Source organism: Echinops telfairi, unplaced genomic scaffold (assembly GCF_000313985.2).
Source record: "Echinops telfairi isolate 266 unplaced genomic scaffold, ASM31398v2 ScPeMD7_7458;HRSCAF=8496, whole genome shotgun sequence".
NCBI lineage: Eukaryota > Metazoa > Chordata > Mammalia > Afrosoricida > Tenrecidae > Echinops > Echinops telfairi.
In genome coordinates, this window is record NW_022111358.1 from 6,153,813 (window position 1) to 6,162,314 (window position 8,502).

The window sequence follows — 8,502 nt, forward strand, 5'->3', positions numbered from 1 at the left end:
CCCACTCTTACAGCCACTGGGTCCGTCCATCTCTCCCAAGGCCTTCCTCTTTTTCCCTGCCCCTCCACTTGACCAAACATGGTGTCCCTCTCCGGGGACTGGTCTCTCCTGACAACATGTCCAAAGTATAGGAGATGAGGCCTCTGCATGCCCCAGAGGGACAGAAGCCATTCCCTTGACAGGAAGCATCCACAGTGGTGGCCCCTGGGACGTTGGGACAGAGGAGCTGGAGAGAACAGGTTGTATTGTAGGACTCGTATCAATAAGATCAGGAAAGTTAGTTAGAAGGATGGTGATTGCTCAGTGGCAGAGGCAGGGAGGCGCTGTGACAGTGACTCAGGATCCAGGAGGATTCTGGGAGGAGTTGAGAAAAGCCAGTGTTCAGACACAAGTGATGGCCAAGGAAAGACTTGGAAGGATGTTTTTATCCGACCCTCCTGGCCTTGAGGATGGGGTTCCTGTTTGTGTAGGAAGAGACGAGGAGAAAGGGCAGGGTCCGGAGGACCCCGGGCCTGTCAGAGGAAGTGTATTCATGAGGAGCAGAGGAAACAAAGTATGGGGGACAGCAGGCCAGTCTTGTGATCGACGAGGGGAATTTCCTTGGACGACAGAGTGAAGGGACAGCGACTGACTCTATGGGGACCAGCCGGGTCAACCAGCCATCAGCGGGAATCCTAAGCCAGCCCGTGCCCAGCCACATGACCCTGGGCTACTTCCATCCGAGTCTCCGCTGGGAATCGGTGCAATCAATCCTTCCAGCCCAGGGGCAGGCACAGCTGTGCCTCAGTGGGTGTCCCAAAAAACATAACCAGTGGAGGTACGTAAGCCTCAAGCCCTGAAAGGGAATAAAGTCTCCCCAACTTCTCCATCTCCCCCTCAAGCAGGTCTGGGCTTAGGGGACACATTTCTCCTGGGGACGGCTTCAAAAGCTCATGGGAAAATGCCATTCTTTTCTATGCCATTTCACCACAAACTTTTGGAAGCTCCCTGATTTGACCGAGCCTCCTAGAGCAGAAAAGAAGAGGAAGAGAAACCACAAGCTCTTTAACCTTGAGTCTGGTCTAAGGAGGAAAAGATGACCTTGAGAGCATTCTTGTTCTGTGCGTTGAGGGAGCACTTAGCCCTGGAGGCACAAGCCGCCCTTGTTGTGGGGCAAGAATCTCCTTAAGATGTAACTGAGCAGAGGTGAGGTCAAGCCTTATTCAGAAGTGAGCCGTCCCAGCTGTCAAAGATAAGGCGGCCTTGAATGCTTACAGACGGGATTTTTGCTGAATATCATCTTACCGTAGATCATTATGATCAACCACCCCCCTTTCTCTCCCCACCTTCCCCTTACCCCCCTGGTATCACTACTCTCATTATTGGTTCTGAGGGGGTTATCTGTCCTGGATTCCCTGTGTTTCCAGCTCTTATCTGTACCAGTGAACATCCTCTGGTCTAGCCAGATTTGTAAGGTAGAATTGGGATCATGATAGTGGCGAGGGGAGTAAGCATTAAAGAAGTAGGGGAAAGTTGTATGTTTCATCGGTGCTATACTGAAACCTGACTGGCTCATCTCCTCCCCAAGACCCTTCTGGAAGGGGATGTCCAGTTGCCTACAGAGGGGCTTTGGGCCCCCACTCTGCACTCACCCTCATTCACAATGATATTTTTCGTTCTTTTTTGCCTGACACTTGATCCTATCAACACCTCGTGATCACACAGGCTGGTGTGCTTCTTCCATGAGGGCTTTGTTGTCTCTCAGTTAGATGGCCGCTTGTTTATCTTCAGGCCTTTAAGACTCCAGATGCTGTATCTTTTGTTAGCCAGGCACCATCAGCTTTCTTCACCACATTTGCTTATTTACCCACTTTGTCTTCAGCAATCATGTCGGGAAGGGAACATCATGGAATGTCAGGTTGATAGAACAGTGTTCTTGCATTGAGTAGAGGCCCAATGTCCATCTGCTACCTTAATGCTGAACCTATAAATATATGTACATAGATCTATTTCCCCATCATCATATATACATATATTTACATATGTGCACACCTGTATTCAGACCTCTACAAATGCCTTTTGCTCCTAGGTCTTTCCTCTATTTCCTTTTACTTTCCTCTTGTCCCACCATCATGCTCAGCCTTCTTCTGGGTTTCAGTAATTCCTCTCGGTTGCATTACCCTTGATCAAGCCCACCAGGCCTCTTACACCCTCCTCACCACCGATTTTGGATCACTTGTTCCCTTGTCCCTGGGTTTGTTAACACCCACTTCCTTTCCCCCGCCTTCCCCTCTCCCATGTCCCCCAAGAACCTTCGGTTCCTTTGTTTTCTCCTCCAGATCGTTTATCCCTCGCTATCTTATCTAGAGAGACATGCAGAGACAATAATAAGCACAAAAAACAAGACAGAGCAAAACAAAGCAACAAAAGAAAGCAAAACAACAACAGCAAACCCAACGACAAACAAAAGGAAAGCCTGTACATAGTTCAAGGTCTGTTTGTTGACCTTGAGGAGTGTTTTCCAGTTGAGTCTGAGGGGTGCTACGCCCTGGCCCCAAAGTCTATTTTTGGTACTCCCTGGAGACTTCATTGCTCTGCTCCCATTGCTGTTCTGTTGCACACCCTTAGTATTTCGCCTCGGTGTGGTGGGGTCAGATCGGGTGCAATTCCTACACTGTGTCTCCAGTGTTGTCCCCCTCTGTTAGTCTGGGTAAACTAAGGAAACAGTCCACAGATACTGATATGCGTATAAGAGAGTTTTATAAAAGGGTAAGTGTACATTAAGAAAGAATCCCAACCCAGTGCTGTCCAAGCCCATAAGTTCAAAATTAGCCCATATGTCCGACACTGATCTACAAAGTTCTCCGCAATCTCACAAAACACATGCAATGATGCTGACTGCAGGAGAAAAGCCGAGTCAGTGAACGTGTAAGCATCTCAATGCTGGCAGGGGTCTCCACACGGCTGCTCCAGCACCCAGGGCTGCATCGGGGTAGGTCCATGTAACCTACCTGGGATGTCTCCCAGGAAGTGAGCCTTGCCAGCTGAAGCAGGGAACTGGCTAAGGCAGCTACACCCTGGTTGGACCATCAGAAAGCAAGAGACCTGAGAACTAGAAAGACGAGACTCACCGAGCCATTTATCTTTCCATCCTTCAACTAATCCCACATGTGTTTATCAGCCAGGTTGGCACAATAAACCTTAACTATCTCACCCCAGTAGCACTATGGGTCAGTGAGGGATGTCTTGTCTCATAGTAGGGCCGGCCCTATGGTCCTCTCTGTGCATTGGCTGCTCTGAGCAGGAATATCGTCCTCAGGGATTGGTGGGCCAGGATGTGCTCCACTCTCTCTTCCTCCCTCTTAACAATCCTCTTTTCTTAAAAACAATCACACACTAATGCAAACCAGCTGTAAAGGAAAGGTCTATTTGCCTTTGAAGATGAACTTTTCTCATACTGTTTCCTTCAAAATAGAAATCTTATTATTGCAATAGAAATGTATTTAAGATGGCCACAAAATTGCTCTAGTTTTACAATAGGGAATAAAAAGTCATTTACTTGTCAGAGAGAGCGAGAGAGCCATGCTAAAGCAGGCTGTGCGGTAGCGAGAGCGGCAACAACCCAGTCACAGCCCACCGAGATACATTCCCATCTCCCTGCCCCAGCACTAGAGTGGAACAAAGCTTGAAAGACAGAGTCTAGATCCCATAACATAGAACACAGATGAAGCTTATCTATTTCTAAGGGCACTCATAGATACCTTGTTCAGGACTCCTTCAATTGCAAGTTGCCCAACTCATACTCATTTTAGACAAAAAAGAAATGTATTGCCTTAGGTAACCAAGGAGCTCTGGTGGCCTAGAGGTTACTCTTTGGGCTGCTAACCTAAAGGTCAGCAGTTTAAAACAAGTGGTTACTCCTCAGAAGAAAACTGAGGTTTTCTACTCTCATGAATCTTCACAGTCTCAGAAACCTATAGGGGCAATTCTATGTGTCCTGCAGGGTCGCTCTAAGTTGGAATTGACTCGATGGCAGTGAATTTGGTTTTGCTTGGGGGAGGTCTTTACGTAACTAAGAAATATCGTGGAACCCGGCATGGCGGGATCTACTTGTATCATGGGACTCTGCCGTGTACAGCTCAGATCCACTTGCCTCTGATTGGTCTCATTCCCCAGCAGGCTTCCTCTCAGTAGTGGCAAGAGGGCTCCTTGTAGCTCCATGGCCTTAAAGCACCTGCTGCCCTGGAGCTACTTCTGACCCCATGGAGTAGCTAACCTCATCTTTCTTCCAAGAGTAGCTAGTGGGGTTTGAACTGCCAACCTTGCAGTTAGCAGCCCAGTGTTTAACCTACTGCAACACCAGGCTCCTTTACATGGCCTTAGAATTGTAATTCTAGAGAAAGAGACAGGCTCCCTGTTCCAGAGGCCACGGCCAAAGCTCTAAAAGAAAGCCAAGCAATCGTTTCCTTTAACTGGTAAAACATGCCTGCCTTGAACCGGTTGCTTTCTAAAACTGTATCAACATACAATGAAACTGACAACAGCAACTCAGAGTATTCAATGTATTAAAAGCTAAAACCTCACTGCCATTGAGTTAATTCTGACTCATAGTGACCCTGTAGGACAGGGTAGGACTGGCCACCCATCGGTGGGTTTCCGAGAAGACTGTAACTGTTTACAAGAGTAGCTAGTCTCATATTTCTCCCCAGGAGCGACTGGTGGATTTGAATTGCTGACCTTGTTAGCATTTGTAGCAGCCCAATGCATAAGCCACTATGCCACCACAGACTCACTGACACTGATTCAATTAATACTCATAGAGACCCTGTAGGACTGCCCCTGTGGGTTTCTAGACTTTTTACAGAAGTAGAAAGCTTTATCTTTCTCCTAAGGAGGAGAGGCTGGTGGTTCTGAACTGCTGACCCTGTGGATAGCAGCCCAATGCGTAATCATGTCATCATAGAGATATAATACACATAGATGCAAATGTGTGTGTTGATAATTGACTGATTAAAACATAGTAGTTCCCTAAAGGTAGGATGCAAGGTGGGCTAAGAGAGAGAAAGTAATCTCTGTCCATCTACTGCACTAAGGTCAGACTATTATTATTAACTTCTGGAAATGAATCTAGTCATTATAAAGCACACCACCTTAGAGTCAATAATTCCTTTTTGTGAACATCCAGTTTAAGAAACTAATTCTAATATGAAGTGGAAGACAGTTGGGACTCAGGATGGTGGTTCCAGTGTTATCTGGATGCTGAAAAACCAAAATAACTAAAAACCTCTCCTTGGTGGCCAGTTTGGCAAGAGGGCTATGGAACTGACCCCTGGTTGAATGGCAGGACCAGTTCTGAGGCCACTGCCCAATCCAAGTCCTGGGCTTCTGGGTCATCTGTTGTGGATTGAATTTTGTCCCTCAAAAAGATAGGTTGATTCCCAACATGATCACTGAAGACAAAATGGGTACATAAGCAAATGTGAAGAAAGCTGAGGGTGCCTGGCTATCAAAAGATATAGTGTCTGGGGTCTTAAAGGCTTGAAGTTAAACAAGTGGTCATCTAGCAGGGAAGCAAATAAGCCCACATGGAAGAAGCATACCAGCCTGTGTGATCATGAGGTGTCCATGGGATCAGGTATCAGGTATCAAGAGATCCAACACAAACAATTATATCGATGTGAAAGAGGGGAGTTGGAGTGGAGACCCAAAGCCCATCTGTAGGCAATGGGACATCCCCCCCACAGGAAGGTTACAAGGAAGAGAGGATTCAGCCAGGTTGCTGTACAGCACGGATGAAACACACATCATTCCTCTAGTTCTTGGATGCTCTCCCCCCCACACCCCGCCCCGCCCACTATCATGACCCAGTTCTACCTTACAAATCCAGCTAGACTAGAGTACACGTAACGGTACAGATAAGAGCTCTCGACACATGGAATTCAGGACAGATAAAATCCTCAGGAATAGTAGTGGGAGTAGTGATATCATGACGGTAGGGGGATGGTAGGGGCGAAGGGTGGGGAAAAAGGGGGAACCCATCACAAGGTTGGATATATAGCCCACCCCCCAGGGGGACCAATAACAGAAATGTGGGTGAAGGGAAACAAGGACAAAGACATGAAATAACAACAATAATATATCATTGATCAAGGATTCATGAGGGTGAGGGGGTGGGGGAAGAGGAGCTGATACCAAGGGCTCAAGTAGAAAGAAAATGTTTTGGAAATGATGATGGCAACATATATACAAGTGTGCTTAATACAATTGAATGATGGGTTGTTTTAAGATTTATAAGAGCCTACCATAGTGAATGATGGGGGGAGTGCGGAGTGAAGACCCACAGCCCATTAGTAGGCCACTGGAGATCCCCTTGCAGAGGGGTCTCAGGGAGAAGATGAGCCAGTCAGGGTGTGATGCAGCAACGATGAAAAATACAACTTTCCTCTAGTTCCTAAATGTTTCCTCCCCGCCCCCACTGTCATGATATGAATTCTACCTTGCAAATCTGGCTAGAACAGAGGATGTACACTGGTACAGATAGGAACTGGAAATACAGGGAATCCAGGGTGGATGATCCCTTCAGGACCAGTGGTGTGAGTGGCGATACTGGGAGGGTAGAGGGAGAGTGGGTTGGAAAGAGGGAACCGATTACAAGGAACTATATGTGACCTCCTCCCTGGGGGACGGACAACAGAAAAGTGGGTGAAGGGAGACATCAGACAGGGCAAGATATGACAAAATAATAATTTATAAATTATCAAGGGCTCATGAGGGAGGGGGCAGCGGGGAGGGAAGGGAAAAATGAAGACCTAATGCCGGGGGGCTTAAGTGGAGAGGAAATGTTTTGAGAATGATGAGGGCAATGAATGTACAAATGCGCTTTACACAATTGATGTATGTATGGATTCTGATAAGAGTTGTATGAGCCCCTAATAAAATGATTTTTTAAAAAGATTTGTAAGAGCCCCCCAGTAAAATGATTAATAAAAAAGTTAGAAATTTTAAAAAGATAGGTTGAAATCCTAATCCCCAATATCTGTGAACATGATTTGTCTGGAAATAGGGTCTTTGTAGACATCACCAGTGAGCATGAGATCATAACAGGGTAATTGTTGCTGATAATTGCCCAAGACAGGGCCCAAAAGCATTCCCCACGGGAGAAACTCATAAATCTGACATGGGAATCAACGACTTCTGCTCATCAAAACCAAGCACATAAAAAGGCAACACCACCAACTCGGAGGACAATATTCCCAGAAGACAGATCTGAGCACGGCTCAAAGCCAGCGTATAGGAAGATCTCCCACAACTCAGCAATACAAAGAGAGGCATCCACTGGAAAAGGCCACACAACTTGAACAGGCATTTCTCAGAAGAAGAAAATGTGAATTGCCAATCAGCAGATGAAAAGGTGCTGAAGGTCATTAGTCACCAGGGCGATGCAAATTAAAACCACAAGGAGATACCACTTCAGATCTTCTAGAATCTAGAATGACTAAAATGGAAATGACTGGCAAGTGTGGGTGGATGGAATACCACCCAACAATAGAGCGTTATCATATCAGTCTATGCAGCAACCCAGATTAATCTCCAAACCCTTTTATGGTGAGTGGAAGAAGCCTTACACAAAAGTACACGCTGCGTGATTCCATTAACAGGCGATGGAGAACAGAAACCAATCATCTCTAGGGATAGAAATCCACCCAGACATTGCCTCTGGGGAGTGAGCTGTTGACTACAAAGGGTCACCATGGAAATTTCTCGGGCAGTGGACTAGTCTATATCTTGATTTGGGCGGTGTTCACGTGGTGCTCACGTGGGTGTGGGAGTCCATCAAAACCCATGAAGATGTTCGCTTAAAAATCTGTAGCCATAGAAAAAGATGAAACAAAACTCCAATTCCTAAAAGAGACCAGGCTTCCTGGTCAGATTGAGATTGGTAGAATCCCCAAGGCTCGGACCCTTAGCTACCCCTCAGCTATGAACCTGAACTCCCCTCCACGGCTCAATTCCAGCAGACAGGTCCAGAAGGGGGACAATGACACAAGGGAGGTGCACAGACCTTCGAATAACCAACCGTTTGAGATCCAAAGGGCAGCGTTTACAGCAGGATAAAGTTCAGACGGGTGAGGAAGGGAGGAGGAATAGAGACAGGAAGTTCATGCAGGAAGTGGGATAGGCGTGGGGCATGGAGAGGATTGTAAAGAATGAGGCGAAAGGAAGCATGTCTGCATTGTTGAGTGGAGCACTGATGATCCGCCCGGAAGCAAACCTTCATCCAATTCCCAAGAAATAGTCTCTGAGAAATAAAATGAAAGTCTTTAACTGTCTGTAAAATGCATCTGTATTTTTTTAAAAAAAGAGCATTTGATTGGGGGCTCGTACAACTCTTATCACAAGCCATCCATCCGTCCATCCATTGAGTCAAGCACATTTGTACATTCGTTGCCCTCATCATTCTCAAAACATTTGCTTTTCACGTAAGCCTCTGGCATCAGCTCCTCATTTTTCCTCCCCCCCCCC